At 48.8% G+C, this 23,044-nt stretch overlaps 1 protein-coding gene and 1 long non-coding RNA gene across 18 annotated transcripts in view; one reads left to right on the top strand and one right to left on the bottom strand.

Moving 5' to 3' along the window:
* The window catches only part of MAPT (microtubule associated protein tau), a 100,477-nt gene that overhangs the window by 72,511 nt on the left and 4,922 nt on the right, over positions 1-23,044 (bottom strand). The gene's annotated exons all lie outside the window — the stretch shown is intronic.
* LOC123603881 lies at positions 321-5,566 on the top strand. Its single transcript, XR_006715087.1, has 2 exons — positions 321-2,192; positions 5,168-5,566. It is a non-coding gene; the product is annotated as an uncharacterized LOC123603881 (long non-coding RNA).

The following is a 23,044-nucleotide window of genomic DNA, read 5'->3' on the forward strand; positions in this document are numbered from 1 at the left end:
TAAGGAAAGAAGAAAGGCCTAAGCAGTGATTTAAAAAGTAATGGAGGGGGGGCGCCTGGGTGGCACAGTCGGTTAAGCATCCGACTTCAGCCAGGTCACGATCTCGCGGTCCGTGAGTTCGAGCCCCGCGTCAGGCTCTGGGCTGATGGCTCAGAGCCTGGAGCCTGTTTCCGATTCTGTGTCTCCCTCTCTCTCTGCCCCTCCCCCATTCATGCTCTGTCTCTCTCTGTCCCAAAAAAAAATAAACATTGAAAAAAAAATTAAAAAAAATAAAATAAAATAAAAATAAAAATAAAAATATACCTGCTAATGTCTGGACCCACCCTAGTGATTAGGATTCAACTGGCCTGGGGTAGGGCCTGGGCATCATGTTTTAAAAGCTCCTCAGATGAATCTCATGTGTAGTTAGGTTGGCAACCAGGGTGCAGGTGCTGGGGCCACAGCCCTGAGTGACACGGACACGTCCTTGCCCTTGTGAAGGCACCATTGAGGGAGACAGTGGACAATCAAGTGAGACAAGTGTCACAAGAAAGGCCAGAAGATCACAGGAGCATAGAAAGGGCACCTGGGTGGCCTGGGGGCTGGGAGAAAACTTCCCTGAGGAAGCGATGCAAATGCAGAGGCCTGAGGGATACGGGTAACTTAGCAAGGTGAAGAGAGTGTCAGGGAAGAACATTCCACACAGAGGGGAGACGAGATGCAAAAGCCCCAAGGCAGGAGGCTGCAGAAAATTTTCAATTACCTAAAAGATGACCCTGGAATCAGGGTGGAAGATGAGGGAAGCAGTGGCACCTGATGTGTGAAGCTACTGGAATTTGGGACTTGTTTGTCACTGCAGCATCATCCTGGCCTTGCTGACTGATACAGAGGTTATAATAGAAAGACAGAGGGCCAAGTCCAGCCTGGATTCAGCTAGGAGGGTGGGCACGTTGGGAGAATGTGGAGGTGCCAACGGTGTTGAGGATGCTTTAAGAACAATCTGGCTGGAAGAGGAGCCAGCTAGGATAGCCAGCCAGGCAGCCCTGGATAGCAGTATTTTTAAGCCTCTCTATACATCCTGCCAAACTGCCTCCTGCCACTAGCATCGTATGGGGACAGACCTGAGTAAATGCTATCTCTGAACGGGGGGGGGGGGGGGCAGGGACCGAGGGCCACAGGCAGAGGGAGGTGCGGCCCTCTCAGAGCTTCTCGTTCTGCCTGGCCCACGGCAGGCACTGAAATGGTCACTGCATGAATAAACAAATCTACAAACATGTATGTCTGCACTCCTATCACATGTCCAACACAAGGGACAAGGAGAGAGAAGGAAAAGAAAAAGCAAGGCATCATGGGATGAAAGGCACTAATGGGGTGTGCAGGAGTCAAAATTAAATTCACCCACATACAACGCGGCAAGTTTTCTTAGGAAAATCTGACCCCCTCTTGCACTGAGGTCTGGAGATCGGCCTCCTCTGCAGGCCAGTCTCGATCTGATTCAATTCCAAAATCCAGGCAGCTAGGAAGATGCAGGGGGGGACACTGGCTGTGTTATGAAGTGCCGGTCCCCAAGTGTTGCCCAGGGAAGGGCAGCAACATTACCTAAGGAAACAGGGAGGGCTCTCACAGCTGCTTCTCTGCCCAGGAGCCGGTGGACAAAGAGCGGACCTCTGCCACAGAGATGAAGGCAGTTCCCGGGCCCAGCAGTGGGACGTGCTGTCACTCCATTGGGATGATTTTCCATAAGCGACTCCTGGTTGTTACTTGGATTCTAAACCGGCAGGAGCAGCCCCTACGGGCAGAGATGGGCTGAGCGGGGGCTGCAAGGGGGCTATGGGTGCACAAAGGTGTATGGGCGGGATGGAACTGATGCATCTGTCCTGCGGGCCCCAGGGGCTGTGTGGCCAGGGAGGGAGGGAGGGCATGACATCACAGTCACCCTGGCAGAAAAGCCAGGTCTGTGAGGTCATGGAGCTCTGGGGCCCTTCTCCTCTGCCTTGGGCACTGTGTTTTGTTTTGTTTTTGTTTTTGCTTTTTGGTGTTTTTTGCCTTCAAAGAGGAAGGAATGGATGAATAGGCAAGAGAAGAACAGAGGGGAGGAGGCTGGGAAGCCAGCCCACCACTCTCCCGTATTTGGGAGTCGATACGCCCTCCTCCACTCCCCGTGACCCTTGCTAGTGAGGATGGACTGAGCAAAGGAGCCTTCAGAGTCATAGGTGACTGAAGCTCATGTGGCCCTGCACCGGCATCTGAATGGGCTTTGGAGATTCCAGACTTTGCACACTTGATGGGGCCACGGCTATGTCCTGAGGTCACTGTCAAGGACTGGGGCGGGGCGGGGGGTGTTCTCTCTCCTCTTCCTGCAGATTTGCATAGGCCTGTCTCACACTGGATTTCAAGGCAGACAGGGCTTAGTTGTGAAATGCAAAAAAGGGGACTTGTGAATTCCAGAGAATGTACTGAAGGGTCTTTTAAATCCAAACACTCAGCTACCACTTGCTATGTGCAAGTCTCTTTTCTAAGCACATTATAAACCCAAATTCACTTAATTCTTTTCACAGCCCTATGAGGTGGGTATTGTTATTTTTACCCCAATTTTATAAATAAGGAAACTCCGGCACAGAGAGGTCGAGCAACCTGCCCAAGCTCATACGTACAGCTAGGACATAGCAGGGCTGGGATTCGAACCCAGGCATTCGGCTCGAGTGTGTGCGTAAAAGCTCACTGCCATGTGAGAAGAACTGTAGGACAAGTTGTTTCCCAGAAGTGAGAGTGGAGTTCCACTTCCTCACCGGTTTGTATCATTCAAGAAGGGGACTATTCCTAAAGACTAAAGTGGGTAGGTCAAGGTTCCACGCGGTGGTGACAGTGGCTGAGTCAATGAACAGCTGCGGTTTCCTTAGGTGCTGCAGAGGTGAGAGAAGATTTTAATGAGAAAAACTCAGATTCCCTTTTATGAGAGGAAAACAGAACCACACAGAGCCCTGGAGGTAGGCCAGCCCCCAGCATTCCTCAGTGCCCATAAGCAAAGCTGCGACAGTCAGACCACATCCAGCTGCCTGTCCCCTGGAGCTGTCTCAAGAGTAAACACTATGGAACTTCTGGGCTAAATCGGCCATGGAGGGGCAACTCTCTCCTGATGGCTCTGGGGACCAGTCCTAGCCTGGTCTGACATCCTGGTGGGGACCCAGTCCCAACACCATTCTCATCTCTGAGCCACATTCCCATCCCATGCTCAGTGAAAATCCCTGAGTCATGATAGAGGACAACCAATGCTGGAGAGAAGCCTTCAGGTAACACCTGCTCCAGGCGTCCTCTCTTGTAAGAGAACAGTATGTCAAGACGCCTCAACATAATAACACCTCTACCATACCTATAAAACTAACTTATAAAACCCCTGTGTGTGTGTGTGTGTGTGTGTGTGTGTGTGTGTGTGTTTCTTCCCTAGCCAGACTCAGTTTCTCATGGGCCAGGACTGAGCGGTTCCAAGTAGCCTAGTGCCTGGCACATAGTAGGCCTTCAACTGGACGTGCTGAACGTTTTTAGACTTTTAGACACCTTGGCTGGGAGTTTTGATAAAACGTCCCTTAGTTAAAAGACAGCAACCAACAAGTATCAGATCAATGGAACCCTCAAAGAGCAAAACATAAGGCCTTCGGATCGGGAGGCTGAGTCGTCCAGGGTCAGTCATGATATTGACCAGAGACAGGACTCGGAGTATCCGTCAGCAAAAACCATTTGCTGAGGGTCATGGGCTCAGGTGCTTTGGACCTCCTTAAGGGGAATCTTCAGTCCCTGCTCCTCCCTTCCAATAAGATGGCACCAGAATATCCCAAAGTAGACAAAGGGCTGGCCTCTGCCACAGAGATGAAGGCAGTTCCCAGCCCCAGCACTCTGCAGTGGGATCTGCTGTCACTCCTTTGGAAATGACTTTCCATAAGCGACTCCTGGTTGTCACCCCAATTCCGAACTGGCAGGAGCAGGACCATATGATATGCTTCTCCCAAGCTCTCAAAATCCCCATCTCAGGAAGTTCTTCCTGCTGTCTATCTTGAATCCTTCCAGATACAGTTTAAACCAGACAAACATCCCATGAGTATATTAGTTTTAAATCTTCTAAGTTAGTAACTCACACTTGACAATGGTGACATTCAATTGAAATACAATTTCTTTTTTGACATTTATTCATTTTTGAGAGATAGAGCTTGAGTGGGAGAGGGGCAGAGAGAGAGAGAGAGAGAGAGAGAGAGAAAGAGAGAATCTGAAGCAGGCTCCAGGCTCTGAGTTGTCAGCACAGAGCCTGAAGAGGGGCTTGAACCCATGAACTGTAAGATCATGACCTGAGCTGAAGTCAGATGCTTAATTGACTGAGCCACCCAGGTGCCCTTCTTCCTCTTCTCCTTCTTCTTCTTCTTCTTCTTTTTGTTAAAGTTGCTAAGAGAGGGGATATTTTTTTCTTTTTAAGATTTTATTTCTAGGTAATCTCCACCCCCAACGTGGGTCTTGAACTCACAATCCCAAGATCAAGAGTCACATGCTCTACTGACTGAGCCAGCCACGTGCCCTGATATCTTCCTCCAAAGTACAATTTCTGATTTATCTCGAGAAGTTGAAATGATCTGGCCATACTGGAGCCACACTCCCACACGACACTATCATTGGCTGAGGCCTCCCGAGTGCCACTCCTGTGTGGGCATTTGGTGACCTGCTTCTTGTCTGGGCTCTTCACACCTTGTCCCTCGGGGCACCAAGCAATTCACTGTCACCCACTTACCTAAGCAATCATGAACCCCCTCTGATTTCCCTCCAAGCCCAGTGACCCCAGGCCAGGCACAGTGCTTCCTCCAAGGTCTTCCGTCCAGAGGGGGTTGCTTTTTTTCGTTTTAATGTTTTTATTTATTTTTGAGAGACAGACAAGAGACAGAGTGCGAGCAGAGGAGGGGCAGAGAAAGAGGGAGACAGAGAATCCGAAGCAGGCTCCAGGCTCTGAGCTGTCAGCACAGAGCCCGACACGGTCATGACCTGAGCTAAAGTTGGGTGCTTCCCCGACTAAGCCACCCAGGCGCTGCCCAGAGGGGGTTGTTACGGGAAGGAGGGCTGAGTGTCCTGAACTCTCAGAGCTGGCTGGTGTGCACTGAGAAGAGTAGGCAGCCTCCATGCTCTGACCCAGCTGACCCAGTTTGTCTTACAGGACACACTCCCAAAACGGATGCCAGGGCATCAGCTCTGGGTCTGGAGAAGAGGACTTTCCTGCAAGGGACACTGGTTGTCCATTCCGGAAGAGAAGACTCCCCACGGCCTGTTCTGTGCCGGCTCTCACCGACTGAGAAACACTCCAAATTTGTGCCCAAGTCTATACGGAGAAGCACGTAAAAGTTCTTGTCCCTGTTCTTTTCATCATAAATCCTACTACAAGGACAACCGAAGGGAAATTATCCTACATTTTCATTTAAAAATCTGGGGAGGGGAGGAAAGAGGAAACTCCTTTGCAATCAGATTTTCCCACATTCACATTTATCCCTTATTAACCATTAATGGCTCATTCATCACGCTGTAGAACTATTGTGCAAAGATGCATACATTTACCCCATGCCGGCCTTTTTGACGTTCATTATGAATTTAATTAGTATTAAGTACCCACAGTGTGCCAGGTGCTAAACAGCAGATGAGGGGCAGACGCGATGAAGGCTCCGCGTCGCCAGTCAGCTGTCTCTCTAACTGCTGAGGTCTGCAGCTCGCATTCCCTGCGGAGCCGCCCCACTGTCTCAGGACTTCAGATATGTCCTCTACGGGTTGGTGGGGAGCTGAGGAGTGTGTCTGTGGACTTCCAGGCACTGGGAGGCATTTGCAGGTGACGGGCCCTGTGCAGCCACCCCATACTTTGCCAGAGCACTCCAGTCTGGTGTCCTTGAAGGACAGAGAAGGGTCGGGGGGCAGAACTGAGCCCCTGAAATCAGGCCCAGTGCTGGAGAGCCAGGCAGGAGGTATACAGCCTGGGGAGAGGAGGCCCCTTGAGGCAGCAATGCTCAGGCTGGAGTGTCCTCCAGGCGGAGGAGGAGGAAGGGGCCACTGTACTGCTGAGCGTCGCCCCTAAGGGCTGAGGGACCACGGGAAGGTTACCTAGCCACCCTGAGCCTCAGTTTCCCCCGGTGAAAAAATGGATAGAACCTGCAAATTCAGTGGGGCGATATAGTGATGACTGTTTAGTCATTACTGTTTTTGTTTTGTTGCTACTGTGAACTCCAGCCAGGCAGCTGGTCAACAGCGTCAGGGCACAGGAGAGCAGAGGGCTTGGGGGAAAGCCCAATCCATCACCGAAACAAACAAAAACAAAAACAAAAACAGGAGGCCTAGGATCTGTACAAAGCATGTGCATTGCAGGTGCATATAGAGCCCAGGAAAAACACTTCCAGCACCTGCATTTTCTACCTACAGACCATCTGGAAGGTTCTCTGGTCTAAGGCAGCCAGGTGCCCAGGCTAGCCCACAGAGGCCTAGTAACAGAGTCTATGTCTGCGATAGACCTCAGCAGCTTTGAGCTGCCAGGCCCACCTTGAGACCTTTGAATCTTTTTGAGCTGTGAGCCCACTGACCTCCGCTAGAGCCCAGAAATGGAGGACAGGGGTAAAGGGAAGGGAAGGGAAGGGAAGGGAAGGGAAGGGAAGGGAAGGGAAGGGAAGGGAAGAAACGCGAACAAGGCAGAGTAATTAAGAGTCAGCTCTGGTTAGAACCCACAGGTTCCCACAAGCTCGTCTGTGAGTGTGGCCACAGGAACTAACCCGAGCGGAGCTCTCTGCACCGGGTTTGAGGAAACCTCCAGGGTCCTCCGCAGGGTAGGGGCAGGTGAGGGGCCAGGATGAGGGGCTCTGGCCTCAGCAGGGGTGAGGGTGCATTGGGAGGAGGGCAGCAGGGGCAGCCCTTTCCTCCAGTTCCACCTTGCCCGGGTGGCAGGGAGTGTGGCTGGGGTGAGGGTGGAGAGGTGATGACAGGCAGGGCTGGAGAGGTCAGCACCGCTGGAAGGTGGACAGAGCAGCAAAGACTCAAAAACACCAGAAGAGTGGAAAATGGAGTCACTGAGGTGAATTTTTTCAAAAATTTTCAAAATTTTTTTCAAAATATTTCTTTTTGATTATAAAAGTAATTCATGCTGCTGTTGGAAGTTTTGATAATGAGAATCATTACTAATATGATAAATTTTTAGCCACACACACACACAAAAGAAATACAGACCTATTGGATTTGGGAAAATATGCAGTGCAGAAGGTAGAAAGCGACAGTCCCTCTGTAACCCATCTTCAGTTCCACAACCTGGCCTCTGAGAGCTTAATAACACAGGGGCATGTTTGCAGATTATCACGGTAGGTGTTCAGGAGTGTAACTAAGGGCTGGTCGCTCACTGTGCCCTGTCATTTATATGAATCACTGCCACTCCTTACCACAGCCCGGAGAGAGAGGTGCTAGTATTCCCATTTTTCAGATGTGGAACCAGGCTCAGAGAGGTCAAGCTACTTACCCAACGTCACACAGCCAAGAGGGGACAGCCAAGCGTCAAGCCTGGTCTGCTCTCCTCCCAGGCGTGCACCCTTGCCACCACACCTCATCTGCAATTCAGGAGGGCGTGAAGAAGTAGGTAAATAAATAGCATCTCATGTCCGTTTCTTGAGTAAGACATGGTAACGATAAATGATTGAAACAATACTTGGGGAAAACTGAGCTGCTAAGAATAGGCCAGGCAGGTGCAGGGAGGGCTGACCTTCCAGGAGCCCCCAGAGCAGCTTTGGTGCTAACAGGGGATGCACAGACTTTGGAAATGACAGGAAGGTGGCTCCAGGAGACAGCAAGGAAGCAAATGGCCAAAGTGGACAGAAAAATGAATGAGCCCACTCCACTCGCGGGGCTTACCACGTGGGTGGGCGGGATGGAATGGCGGTTCTGAAGTTCTTGTTCACACCGCGACGTGTCCAACCACAGCATGCCCACTGCTGGGAAGTGCTTCATCTCCGTGGGCAGAAAAATCTCATTAACCTAATGGATATTTTCCAGCAACAAATGTTGCTTCTGTTATTTAAGCACACCAGAGGGGAAAGCCATTCCACCTGGGACACCCAGGCATCCTCCAGGAATTGTGGACTTTCTCTAGGAAAATTAGCAGGCGTTTTTAAGCAGGGTGGATGCTTCTCCTTTCAAAAGGAGTAAAGCCAGTTCAGCCTGGCTGCTGTAGCGAAAGGTGATGCCCATGACTGGCCAGGTGGGTCTGAGAGTCCCCCTCTGGCACTCCAGCCATTGCTGGGGAAGCCACATGGAGCCTGGGAGGGGATGTGCAATGGGAGGAAGGAGACCTGTGCTAGCTGAGATTTGCCATGGACGTGCTGTGTGGCTCTGGGGAGGTCACCTTCCCTCTTTGGGCTGTTACCTCATTTCTCAAGTGGCTCTGGCTTCTGTTAAAATGCCAAACTCGTGGGCCTTAACACCTTGCACTGGCACCTCTGTGGATTTTTCTCAGTATAACCTCAGAGAGCAGGAGAGGTGTGGGGGGAAAGGTCCCTTGAGAAGGAAAAAAGGCACTGAAGGGAAAGTGGTGATCCATTCTAAGGATGTCACACATCTGGGGCACCTCCCAACACTTCTACCTGCTGGCCCCTTCTTCGTCCTCCCTCCATGCTCCCCCCCCCCCCCATCTCATCATCGACAGAGGCCACAAGCCATCGTCAACAGAGGCCATCATGAGAGCGCTGGGTGACTCTGTCAGGAAGGCAGCAGGGGAGGTCTGGGCAGTGGCTAGTTGCTGGGACCAGGTGGCCCTTGGGGGTCCTTCCACCTCCACGGTTCTGAGAGTTCAGGGTCCTACAGGCCAAGCAGAGTGACCCTTAATTAACAGTGGGAGATGCTCAGGGCCGGGGGGCACGAACTTCTAGCCGTGGCCGTGCCTGTCAGCCTCTCTGGAGAGAGCCAACGGACAACACGGTAATTAAAACTGAAATGAGGCCCTCTGAGGATTGGAATGTCTCTGAGAATTGCTCTGTTGTACCTGAAAGAGGAGACTAGAAGTGTCTTTCTGCTTCTCTGGGTGCAGGAGACCCCAAAGAGCAGGGTCTCGGGGCCACATTCTATGTCCTTCGAGGAACATGGGGATTCTGGAGGGACTCTGGCAAGGCCTTGGAGTAGAGTGTGGAGCTGCTCACGAAAGTTACTCCACAGGAGACAGGCCGCGGTGCCAGGTCCCCTGAGGCAGGGCTGCGGCCAGAAAGCCCCTCACCTTTGTCCCCACTGCTGAGGTTCTAGAATGGCAGCTTCCGTTTTTTTCCCCCCTTCCAAACAGTAAGTGCCACCAGGCTAGCAGAGGGAGGATGAGGTCATTTGTGTGAAAGCAAGAAGACAGAAAACAGCACTGAAGTTGTTTTTGATATAAAAGGATTGGGCACGAAAATTGTAAAGTGGTGCATCATCCAGCCTCGCCCCAGAGAACTCATCCATGGGCGGCTCACCTGGAACTCAGGCTACCAGGCACTCTGGGGACCAGGGTGGTTCGTGGGGCTAGTTTGGGTTGTCCCAAAGCACAATAAGGCTTGGGCACTTAAATAACACAGTAGCTCACCTCCCCTGTCCTCCTGCCCCATCCACCTCTATCTCAAGGGAGTGCTCCAGCAGGTGCTCTGTGTTCAATTACACACTTTAGATATGCTGCACACACACACACACACACACACACACAGCGTGTGTGCTCCTGGTAAGTCGGATTCCTGTAACTCATCCGGAAGGCCCTTCGTCGAAGACAATGATGCACCCAGGCTAGCCCACAAATGTCACAGAGGTTCCATCTCTCTGAAATTAGAGGATGAAGAGTTTTTCCACCAGGGATGTCATGCCTATCAGCTTTCCCTGGGGAGGGGGGCCTTTGAAAGAACCCTCCTTCCAGATATTTTCATCCTTCTGAAGTGAGCATATATATGAGCCTGAGCATATCTATGAATTTAGCTTTAAAAAAAAAAAAAACATACACACAATGTAAAAAATCAACAGTTGAAAAGAGTTCAGAATGAGTGACAATGACGTTCCCTGACAGCACCCACAATCTCTCTCCCCAGAGGCTACATCGAAACCTGATTTTCATTTTCCTCCCAGCCAGGCTCCACATACACAGCCTCATTGACAGGCATTCTCCCTCTTTTTTATTCAAGCGGGAACACAGGACAGCTCCTCCTTGTCGACCACAGCAGTGCATTTCGGGGCGGATGGGGAGGACCACACTTTAATTAACCAGTTCCATATCCATTATTTCCAGACTTTTGCATAACAGACGGCTCCCCAGTGCATCCTCCCACAGATGCCTTTGCTCACGTACCGAGGATAAATTCTTAGAAGTGGCAATGCTGTCAAAGGGCATCTGATGGATCAGCCACATTTCTCTCCAGAGGAGGTGACAGCACGCGCCAGCCGGCTGCAGGGTTACCTCCCCTCCAGATCTCTGCTACCTGATCCACAGGACAGTGGCATCTCTCTGTGGCTTTATCAGCAGTCCTTTATAACTGGTAAAGTCGAGCATCTTTTCAGTCCCCACCTTTTTTTTTTTTTTTTCCTTGCTTTTTTCCTGTAAACTATCTGTTTTTCTCTTTTCCCAGGCTTGGTATTTTGGTAAGATGTCTGGGGCAATTCTGAGGTGTCCCAGGACCCCCTGCCTGTTCTGGATGACCCAAGGTCCCTTAAAGCTCTAACAACGTGGATTCTGCAAGCAGGATTCACAACCCGAGGGCCCGGGGACCGCCCGGGTTCTGCGTGGGCCCCGCTACCCCGCAGGAAGGGTGCGGGACTCCCAGGGGCAGCTCAGGTATCAGAAACGTGCCGTGGAATCACCCGAGCTCGGGTGTTATCAATATTTCACGGGATTTATCTGGCAGGATTCATCAGGTATTGGATCAATTCATGTCCTACCCCTCCGCCCTCACACAGAGCTGCTGCTTTATAGGAAGTTGCTCAAGTGACTGTTGAAAGAATAAATCATTAACACCTGTCTAATTGCCCCCCCCTTTTTTTGTCCAGAGTAAAGTTCAAATGGGTTCAGTGGAACTGTGTTCACAAATGCTCACAAAGACTCCTAGTGTAAGGATGTCCACTTCCTGAGAGCCTCAACCAGCTTCCTTGCAAATTACTAAAGCCCCTTTCTTTGGCCCTGGCAATCAGGGTTGCCAGATAAAATAGAGGGCAACCAGTTAAATCTGAACTTTGGATAAACAACAACTGTTTAAATGTAAGTATGTCCCAAAGACTGCGTGGAACATACTTTGTGTGTGAGTTTTCTGGGGCCACTGCGATAAATTGCAGACTGAGTGGCTTAAAGCAATAGGTATTTATTCTGTCACTGTTGTGGAGGCCAGAGTTCCAAAATCAGATCATTGGGACAAAATCATGGTGTTGGCAAGGTCTCCCTCCTACCGGAAGTTCTAGGAGAACATCCTTTGTTTCCCTCTTCCGACTCCTGATGGCTGCTGCGATCGACATCACTCCACGTTGCTCCAACCTGTGCCTCCATCATCAATCACAGGGTCTTCTCGTCTCCCTGCCTCCTTCTTGTAAGGACACAAGTGACTGCATTTACCACCCGCCCAGACAATGCAGTAGAATCTCTCCTCAAGATCCCTCACTGAATGACATCTGCAAAGATCCTTTTTGCCAAATAAGGTCATAGTCACAGGTTCTGGGAATTGGGATCCGATATCCTTGGGGAGCATTTATGTAGCCCATCATACTTATACTAAAAAAAAAAACACACAAAAACTGTTGTTTATCTGAAGTCCAAATTTAACCAGGCATCCAGGGTTTTAATTCGCTAATTCTGACAGCCCTCCCTGGGCCTGAGCCTCTCCCCAGGAGGCAGGGACTTAAGCGGCTCACCTTCACCTGCTCACCACCCCTCCCAGTATGAGCTTAGGGACCAGGCCTCACACCCAGTCCTGCCCATCAACATCTTTGGTCTTTGAAGCAGGGCTCATTCTGGTTTTCGGGAGAATCTTAAGGCTTAGACCAATACAAAGTCTTAGCTTTTTAAAAGATTCTGGCAAGTAGTGTACATATTTCCCCTTTTAACACTCAAAATGCTGACCTGTACCCCTCCCCACTCCAGGTCATTTGTGTGAAAGCATTAAGAGAAAAAATAGTGTTGGAATTGTTTTGTTGTTGTTAAAGATTTAATTTTTAAGTAATCTCTACACCCAACGGGGGGCTCGAACTCACAACCCCAAGATCAAGAATCGCACACTCCTGGGTTAAATGAGTGATGGGTATTAAGGAGGGCGCTTGTGATGAGCACTGGGTGTTGTATGTAAGTGATGAACCACTAAATTCTATTCCTGAAACTAATATTACACTATATATTAATTAACCGCAATTTAAATAAAAACGTGAAAACTACCAAAAAAAAAAAAGAGTGGCATGCTCCACCAACTGAGCCAGCCAGGTGCCCCAGAATTGTTTTGATATAAAATGATTGGGTATTAAAATCATAAAGTGGCACATCACTCACAAATATATGAGTTACATACCTGCAAGTCTCTTTAAGAAAGGCCTTAAGTTTTGGGGTGCCTGCGTGACTCAGTCGGTTCAGCATCAGACTCTTGGTTTCCGCTCAGGTCATGATCTCACGGTTTGTGAGTTCAAGGCCCGCATCCGGCTCTGTGCTGACAGTACGGAGCCTGCTTGGGATTCTCTCCTTCCCTCTGTCTCTGCCCCTCCCTCACTTGCTCTTTCTCTCTCTCAAAATAAATAAATAAACTTAAAAAATACTCAAAAAATAAAAGAAAGGCCTTAGGTTTTCATCAGTACTGAATTCACTCCCTCATCCATTCGTTCATTCACCAAACAATTACCGAGCCTTTATTCTGTGCCACGTGCACAGAATTCATGTGCTAGGCACTGAGGATACAAAGATGAACAAAACATTGGCCAACAGATGGATGTGTTAGGGAGCCTCATTCCCTGGGGGAAGCCCAAAAAAAGTGGAATGAGATAACGTTGTGGAAATTAAACACCAAATAATGGACATTAGTAATGTGAAGGAGGAGGGTTTTAATCAATTTGCTTTGAAACTAGTCATATAGAGAGAAACCCCATTAATTTACTAATTACCTTTAAATTCTAGCAACCACTTTTAGCCTTTCGTTATGAAAAAAAACTTGTATTACAGGATGTGTTACTTAGGCAGGTCTGTGTTAACACCATGGAGGTTTTCCCCTCTTTCCGGGTCTTCCGCATCCCTGGAAATGTGGGTGATGACCACGAAGCAAACCATCAGGGCACCCCTACCGGTTTGGCCCAGAGCGGGGTTACTTGGACCTTCATCTTCTCCCTTCACCTGCACTGCTCCTTGCTCTCCACTGCTGGGGTGCAGGGAGCACTTTTGGGGGGACACAAATTATGACCACTCACCAAACATATCTTATGCCGAATAGACTTTTTTTTTTTAAGAAGGAAAAGCCATCTTTTCATTTATTTATCATAATGTACAAATCCCTAGGCTAAAATTCCAGGTCACTGCCATATATATATACGTATGTATGTATATATATATGTATGTATATATGTGTGTGTGTATGTGTGTGTATATATATACACACACACATACACACACACATATATACATACATATATAAAACTTTTTTTTTTGTCCTGGGGAGGGGTGTGGGAAGCAGTGAGGTCTCCTCTCCCCTACCCTCTACTCAGGAACTGGCAGTTGGTAGGATCCCTCAGGCTAAAACAATGAGTGGAGAGCCATGGACGGAAAAGCCAGGGGTGAGGTCTGCTCTTGAGAAGCAGAAGTCCTGGGTTCAAATCCCCTGTTGGTCTAAAACTAGCCATGTGATCTGAAGTACCACTTAGCTTTCCTGAACCCCACTTAACCTCCCTGAACCTCACTTTCATGATTTGTGAAAGGGAAAAGAATTTTTTCAGGCTCACATCAAGAACTAAATAAGATCTGGGGCACCTGGGTGGCTCAGTGGTTAAGTGTCCCACTTCAGCTCAGGTCATGATCTCATGGTTCGTGAGTTCGAGCCCCGTGTCGGGTTCTATGCTGACAGCTCGGAGCCTCGAGCCTGCTTCATATTTTATCTTCCTCTCTCTCTACCCCTCCCCTGCTCACTCCCTGTCTCTCAAAAATAATAAATAAACGTTAAAAAAAAAAAGAGAACTAAATGAGATCATATCAACTGTAAAGTACTATCTGCTTATTAGCAATTTGGGGAATGGGGAGTCCTGACATCACATCACATAGGCCACCCAGACGTGAGCTCTTCCTCATGCCTATGTGTTAAAAAACGTTCCTACGCTACTTCCCTCTCCCAAATACCTAGATAACAGTGTTAAAGTAACTCAGGTTTTTAAATGAGACTGACCATTCCCTAATTAGTCCAAACTAGAAAGATATTAGGGCATCCAGAAAGCCTCATCATCCTAAGTGTTCTTTGCAAACTTGGGCCCACAGGGGACCGGGTCTGTTCTACTGGAAGTTCTGGTATCTATTATGTGGCCATAGCCTTTGATGATGAGGTCCCTGCACCCAGAGGCACAGATGCGGCCAGCACACTCTGGCCTGTCCAAAGGGCGACCAGGAGAGCTGCCCTCTGCCCAGTGTTCCCATGCTCCTGACTTTGCTTCCAGGGCTGTGTGCAAACCTGCAGCTCCCACCCGGGTCCACGAGAGCTAAGCAGGCCTGTGCTCAGTGCTAAGACTGACAGTGTTCTTCCAGGTGGCCCCATTTTGGGGTGCTTTTAAGAATTTTCTTGAAGAGCAATTCGTATTACTCACCCTGAATAAAATCTGTAGACTGAAATGATTACTGCTATGTCTTTCCCCCAGAAAAATCCAACAAAACAGAAACTAGGGTGGGATCTCACATACGGTATAGGGTTGCCTTTATAGCCAGTGGATTTAAAAAAAAAAAAAAACAAGAAAACTTGGGGAGGGCGCCTGGGTGGCTCAGTTGGTTGAACATCTGACTCCTGATTTCGACTCAGGTCATGATCTCATGGTGCGTGAGTTTGAGCCCCTCCACTGGGCTCTGCGCTGACAGTGTGGAGCCTGCTTGGGATTCTCTCTCTCTTCCTCTCTCTCTGCCCCTCCCCCAACTCTCTGCCCCTCCCCCCCAAATAAAAAAAATAAACTTAAAACAAATTTGCGGAGTAGGTGGGAGGCAAGAACAGAACTGAGAAATAGCTTGTTGCAGATGCAAGAGTGGCTGTGGGAAATGTATTTCAATACCATTAAAAGTACCTGGTGAGGTTGCAAATTCTAAATATGTAGTATGTGTGACCCAACCCCATCTGTGTGAGCCCCCCTTTTCTGTTCCCCATCACTCCCCCTTTTCCTGGTCCTAGAGCATGAATCACAGTGGTGTAGACATGGGGGAAATCAAGTGGATGGTTGTATGAAGGGGATCAGACGGTACACCAGGAGGCTGGGTATTGCAACCCATCCTCCCTCCCTCCCTCCCTCCCTCCCTCCCTCCCTCCCACCTTGACCCTTTTTCCTAACAACAGCCGTCTGCCTGGTCCAGGGAAAATGCCCACTTTCAATGAAATTTCTCCCTGTAGACACTGCCCGGGAACCTGAATGTCATCTCCCCTGAGTTTACACACCGGACCCCTCCTGGCCACCTGTGCCAGCCTTGGGTCACACATACCCCTCCACGGAAGTGTGGCAGGGGTGGAGATTTTTCATGCTTTATGTGAACTGGAAGAAAAACGAGCTGTTCTGTTTGATAACTGTCGACCTGCCCACGACACTAAATTTGGTTCTGCCGTCACCGGCAACATGAAACAACAGCCCAGTTTAGAGGCTAGCTTTCGGTTTAAGATACCTTCTCCAGGCTCAGGTTACATGCAACCCATTCAGGGAGGCTGGAGGGCACAGTTTCTCTGGTCATTAGCACTAAAGACATGCCTGTTGGCCTGGAGAGCGGACCCAGAGGGGAGGCACTGAAGGCAGGAGGCACAGGAGCTGCAGAGAAGTGTGATCTGGCTGTGTCCCCGGCCGAGATCTCTCTGGGCCTCAGTCTGCTGCCCTGCAAAATGGGGATGATAATCCCTGCCTCAGAGGGCAGGGGTTGTGTAGTGAGGGTTAAATAAGGCAATGTTTTTAGTAAAATAAATCCAACGGGCTAGTACTGTTATTATCAGCATCTTCATACAATAAAACCAATTTGGACCAGTAGGCAGTGCATTAAGTTGGTCTGAAGTAGGGAAGTCGGGCTGGGGTTACACACCTGCCCTGAAATACTACCCACCCTGCACACGCCTGAGAAACCGGGTTTCTCCGTTCCCTGGGCAAAGACAGCTAGACGGCAGCCCAGCTCCAGCCAATTCAAATCCCAAGCGCAAGCGCTCCCATGAATGAGACTTCACCGAGCTTCTTGCCATCAAAGAGCCAACGGAATATTACACCCCCTTGTCAACTCCAACCTTTAATTCAATCAGTCTTGCCTTAATCGGTTCCCGACCCGGGCTAACCACCCGGCAGCCGGAAGAGGCTGCTCCCGGGCCTCATTAGAAATAGAAGGTTCTGTACCAAGTCCCTGTCTGATTAGGAGGAAACTGAAAACCCCCAGGGAAAATGGAAGGGCTCCTAGGACGTTCCATCTGGGGGTGTCAGGAAAGCTCCAGCCCCTCTCCAGAGAAGTCGGCACTGGCAAGGGCAGGATATCACCTGAGGTTATGCTACAGGCACTTCCACCCACTGTCCTGTCCTGCACCCTGGCTTTAGGCCTCCTCTGGGAAGAGGGGGACAGATACGACCTGTACAGGCTGGACTGCAGCCGCCTGTCCATCCATCCTGGGCGCAGGCCCTGCTGACGGGTGCTCACCCCTGGGAATGAGCCTGCACCGTCTGGCCCGCAAGAGGGGGGCAAGGGGGCAGCAGGTGTACTATTTCAGGCATCAGGCTCCACTCAACCCACGAGAGACTTCAGGTCTGGCGCCTGACTCTGGCTCCCGGGAGGGATCCCCACTCCCTGTGGTACCTGTCTTCTGAGAAGCTCAAATGAATTCTCATAGACGGTTTTATTTCAGTTCTGCAACTACCCAGTGAGAAGGGAGCCCACATTATCATCCACTTGGGGTTGGGGGACTGCACAACCCCCATTTTACAGATACAAAAATGGAGGTACAGGAAATCTTTAACTTCCCCACAAGTCTCTTAGTTGGTAAGTAGGAAAGGCTGCAATTAAATTCAGGGTTTGGCAAGCCCACGCAGCGGGTGATAACGGGTCCACAAAATGAGGTGATGGTTAACTTCTGGAATTCATTTTTGCCAGCAATAAATGATAAGGAGACCTTTTTTTTTTTTTTAAGTTCTTTTTCACTTGGCCCAGATTGTCAACTTATAACATGAATCCTGCCAGTTAAAAAAAATTTTTTTCCCGTGCATTTCCCATCAGGCATCAAGCATTGGTTCATAATTATTTATAGCACTTTAGTGACATTGAAAGGGATTTATTTCAATTTATTCAGTCTTTATTAACACTCTGCAGGGAACAGAGTGCAGCCATCACTCCCTGCAGTGTTAAAAAGGGAGGGACTTCAGAACTACACGAGGCAGAACTGAACCCAGTAGAGACGCCCAGGAGGCACATCCCACAGGATTAACCCTGGGGAAAGATTAAATAGGGTTAAAGCAGGTTCAGGTGAGTCTGTCACCGATAGCTTCTTTATTCAAGCGGATTTACGGATGTTCTTCGAAATCCTTCATTTCTAAACTGGGCTTGTGGTGACAGCACCAGCTGAAACTCAGCTGCTGCATGTGGGTTGGGGCCAGTGTGGAATTTCCCTGTTCTTAAGGAAAAGACAAGACGAAAGTGGATGGCAGAAGGGCTGGTGACTTCCAAACTGCTATTCTTGGCAACGGGCAACTTTGAAAGGGACAGGTTCACATGAATCTACACCACAATTATTACCGAACCCCAATACAGCAAATTATATACAACTATCTTACTTGTATATACATCCTTTGCTTGGCTTATTAACATACCTCGACTTAAAAAAAAATTTTTTTTTAATGTTTATTTTTGAGAGAGAGAGAGAGAGAGAGAGAGAGAGAGAGAGACAGAGCATGAGTGGGGGAGGGGCAGAGAGAGCGTGAGACACAGAATCTGAAGCAGGCTCCAGCCTCTGAGTTGTCAGCACAGAGCCCAATGCGGGGTAAGAACCCACGAACAGAGAGATCATAAGCTGAGCTGAAGTCAAACACTTAACTGACTGAGCCACCCAGGTGCCCCAATATACCTTGACTTAAATTCGGATGCGTCACTAATACTAAAGTTGAAAGCTGTTCAGGTGTTCGGCACACCCAATATATAAAGTCTAGACATACAACAAATAAGGGAGTGAATATTCACAGTTAAATATACAATTATCATATGTATATGTCTATATACTTTAAACCAAAGAGATTTTTTACATTGTCAACTTCCCTTGGGCATGAAAGCACTTGGTTTTAGATTATTAATTATCCAATAAGCCTCTTTTTTGAGGGGTAGGCTGTGAGAGGGAGCGTGAGTTAAGATAATGGTTTGGAAAAAAGCATCTCTGAAATGACCTTCAAATATATGGCTGCACTGGACTTGGTCCAGGACAATTCAGCTGACACACAATTTAGAACACTGGTCCTAACTCAGGTCCTTTGCCATGGAGGAGGGAAACAGTTCCACGTTTCAATGAATTAGTCTTTCCCAGCACTTCCTTCTTGGCATTATGTGTCGGCTAGAGATCACATGACAGCAATTATGGACCCAGGGGTCTTCTAATCCCCTTGGTGTCCTGGGGAGGAGGGCATATAGATGAAAGTGGCCAGATGATCCTGGCCTTTCTGTGCTACAACTGCAGACTAATCCTAAAACATCATCATCCAGCCTTCCTCGAAATATAGAAAACCAGGCCACAGGTGGGTAGGAAAACCAGAAGCTGGGACCAGAGATAACTGTGTCCCTCTTCTATTGGATGCCTGATTGAGCAGGACAGCGGACAAGAGCAAAGGAAGGACCATGAATGGAACACTATTTTCACCAGCCTCAGATTTAATTCTAACGTGCTGATTTACAATGGTTTTTAATTGTTGGACCTTGATCTAAAATTCCTTCACTATGGAGAATTAATATAGTAAGAGGGATTTACGTTTATTTTGAGTCTGATGGGGAGAGTTTTGCAACACTCCCTTAGACCAGGATTTATGTGAATGGACTCAAAGTGCTGAGCTAGTCCTGGTGGGCAGGGAAAAGATGGGGGGAGAGGGTGGGGGACTGCCCGCCATTCACTTAATACCAAAGTCTCCACAGTAGGTCCTGTCCTAGCTGTCACCATGCAAGAAGCAGGAAGGAAGGACTATAAATATTCAAGGCTGGGTCCACAGGGCCTGATGTCCACAGCCAAGGCCTCCTCCTACCACAGCCAATCTTTCACAACTGTTACAATAACTCCATCATTTAAATAAGATGCAAGCTAATGAGATTCAAGTGCAAAATGAAAGACAAACTCTTAAAACCATTAACTTGTTTTAGGAAAATCCAGTTGAAGGCTTTGGAAAAATTTCATAAAAATGAGTAATTCTGGGGGCACCTGGGTGGCTCAGTTGGTTAAGAGTCCAACTTCGGCTCAGGTCGTGATCTCGCAGTTCATGAATTTGAGCCCCAAGTTTGAGCCTCACATCCCGTGTGGGACTCTGTGCTGACAGCTCAGAGTCTGGAGTCAGCTTCCGATTCTGTGTCTCCCTCTCTCTCTGCCCCTCCACAGCTCACGGTGTCTCTCTCTCTCAAAAATAAATAAACATTAAAAAAATGTTTTTTTTAAGAAATTAAAAAAAAGATGAGTAATTCTGGAGGCGCCTGTGTGGCTCAGTCTGTTAAGTGTCTGGCTCTCGATTTCGGCTCAGGTCATGGTCCCCACAGTTCATGAGTTCAAGCCCTGAATCTGGCTCCCTGCTGACACTGCAGAGCCTGCTTGGGATTCTCTCCCTCTGCCCCTCCCCCCCCCCCACGTGCAGTCTCTCTCTCTCTCTCTCTCTCTCTCTCTCTCTCTCTCTCAAAATAAATAAATAAAGATTAAAAACAAAGATGAGTAATTTTTTACTGTCAAACAAAATGTTACAGACTGTGAACAAAATAGTAAAATGCTGGAGAGATTCTGTATTCAGATTCCTCTGTAGTGTAAGCCCTTTTTCCAAGGAGCTAAAATCTGAAGTCCTAACCAACGTATTATGAGTGTGGCTTAGGTAAAAAAAAGACGAGAAATTCCAACCAGCTGATCCAAACACGAAGAACATCATTTTGTAATGGTTTTTCTGATGTAATGGCTTTGAAAAACTAACGTATTATGACCCTCAGTTTTCATTTCATAGATAAGAAGGCTTGTTAAACCAGATTTAGTAATTCAGATATGAACATGCTTATCAGAGGCTTGGGAGTTCCCTGGATTCAGAACATGTCCATTTTGTTTTGTTTAACATTTCCTGCTTGACCATGAAGCCTGCTTACCAGTTTACCAAGTTCAACGCATCTGTAAATCATCTCCTCCACTGCCTTCCATTACCTTCCCAAGCCCAATCCTCGCTCACTTTTTATTCAGTGAGTTACAAGTAAGAGCTCTGAACCCGTGCGTTAGCTAAGCCAGGTCACCGTTCCCAGGATGGTGGGAGGGTGTGGTCCGGCTCAGGCTGGCATGTTGATTACACAGTTTATTCCTGGCGTGGAGTGGATTTCAGGAAGGAAGAGGACAGAAGCACGGACAACAGATGACAAGTCATTCTGCTCGCCTGTGGCAAGAGTTCTGTCTGCACATTTAAACACGGGTGTGTGTGAAGTCGGGGAACCCACTTCCAGCCTGGCTCCCGGGGTAGCTGGGCAGGTGCCTACTTGTAGCTCGAGCCTTACTCAGTGTAACAATTTATCTGTTACAAGTGATTCCATCACTAGGGTTGGTAGATGCCTTTGAACATTCATCCAGTCACCAGCGTTGATCCAGAGGCTGCTGCCCTTGAGACCATTCACTGAGCAATTTACTAGGTGCCAAGCCCTGGGCTAAGCACTGCATCACCCCCCACCCCCTTTTAAACCTCACAGCAACCAGTGAGATAGGTACTGGCATACCTCAGTTTAGGGACAACACCAAATTCTTGGGGGACAACACAGCTCGGGTTCCACAGTGAGTGGGGGAGCCGGGATTTGCACCCAAGAGGTCTGATCAGAGTCTACACCCTTAAACAACTGACCAAATGTAATACCTCTCTCTGCCGCCGGCCAGTGCCCTGCACTGAGGGCCTGTTGAGGAAGAAACGGTGTCTGCCTACAAGGGATTCACAAACCTTCCTTCAACGGCTGAGGCACAAAATACATTTTGGGGGGATTCTTTCAATAGCATCCCTGATTGGAACAAGTACAGAACCCGCTAAAATGTCAACAAAGCAGAAACAAATTCAGATAATCCACCTGGAAGTCATTCAACTTTGTATTTTGTGGAAGCCGATTCTGGCCCACGTAGGTGCACACCTGCATAATGCTTCCGAATCAGAGAACTCAAAAAGCTCAAAACCCATCCGAGCTGGCTTCACACTGCTTCCCCACACTCAGGCAGAGGCCATCTGTGCAGAAAAGGAACCCGGAGGTGGCAGGAACATGGCGCCTGGAGAAGGAAACGCACTCTTGGACAGTAACCCTTTTGGCGAGGTAATTGGGGTGAGACCGACGGGTACGGTATATGTCTGACTGCCCACACAGGGTACAGGGGAGGCTGTGGGATTACAGTGGCCTCCAAACTTCTCCCAGGGTGGAGGGGCAGTGAATCCTGGGGATGAAGGATTCTAGGCAGTCCCTCTAAGTCACAGTATAAAGGAATACTTCCTGCAGAGCTTGGGACCCAGGAAGCGAGAAGCAGGAAGCACCTTTGCCAAGGGAGCCCTGATATTCTTGCATGAGGCCCTTTCCACGCCCACCCAACTCAACTCACAGCCACAGGCTCAGAGCTGGTCCCACTGGTTGGTGCCAAAGCTTCAACCTGTCACAGGGGCAGGACCTAAGATGAGAATCTGCCGTCCCTAAAACTTCAGTGATTTGACCCTGACCATAGTGGAATCTATGTCATGAGCCCCTGGTCTTGATTTCTAGCCTCCTCTGAGTCAATCAGACCCAGCTGCTCTTTTTGTATGATAGAGCGGTCTTGAAAACCTGGGTTTGGGGCTTCCTGGGTTTAAGGTCCCTGGGATATTTTCTCTTTGTTTTATAAACAGAGGCACAGAGGCTGAGTGAAATCCCTTGCTCCACGTGTCAAGGCTGGATCAGAAATTGTGAGCTTTAGATTGTGTTCCAATTACAGACTCTCTCAAAAGCTCATTTTGTGAATCAGTGGCTCTGGAACTTAAATACTCTCACTGGGTCAATGTTACAGAGCACGCTTGGGTTTCCAGGCTAGCCCACGAAGGCCTGTTAAAGCCACGTGTAGCTGAGAAGGGGAGGTGGCTAGTGTCAGACAACCCAGCTCTACCATTCACTGGCTGTGTGACCTTTAGTGAGTTACTAAACCTCTCTGTACGTCAGTTTCTCCATATGTAACAGAGATAGTAACAGCACCTACTACCAAAGGGGGCTGCCCTGAGGACTAAATGAGATCATCTCGGGGGAGCACTTAGAACAGTGCCTCCTTAAAGGCACTTGAGCAACATAAGCTGCCACGTTAAGAGGACCAGAGTAACAACGTTTCAAGTACTAGTGACATTTGGGGTCGGATACTTTTTGATGTGGCAGACTGTCCTGTGGCTTGCAGGACCTTTGGCAACATTCCTGGCCTCTACCCACTAGATGCCACAACTCTTCCCGAGCTGTGAAAATAAAAAATGTCTCTAGAAATGTCAATGGCCCCAGGAGCTGAGACCCACTGTTTTACAGGAAAACAGCGGAGAGTCCCGGCTGGAAGATCAGGTTTCTCTCTTTGTTGCAGCCCGGTTGGTGAGGCAGGAGTCTTCTCCTCCCACCACTTGCTCAGGTGCCCCTCCATGCGAGTGTTCCTGCAAGGCACTGGCAGAAGCACCTAGAGTGGTGAGT

Source organism: Leopardus geoffroyi, chromosome E1 (assembly GCF_018350155.1).
Source record: "Leopardus geoffroyi isolate Oge1 chromosome E1, O.geoffroyi_Oge1_pat1.0, whole genome shotgun sequence".
NCBI lineage: Eukaryota > Metazoa > Chordata > Mammalia > Carnivora > Felidae > Leopardus > Leopardus geoffroyi.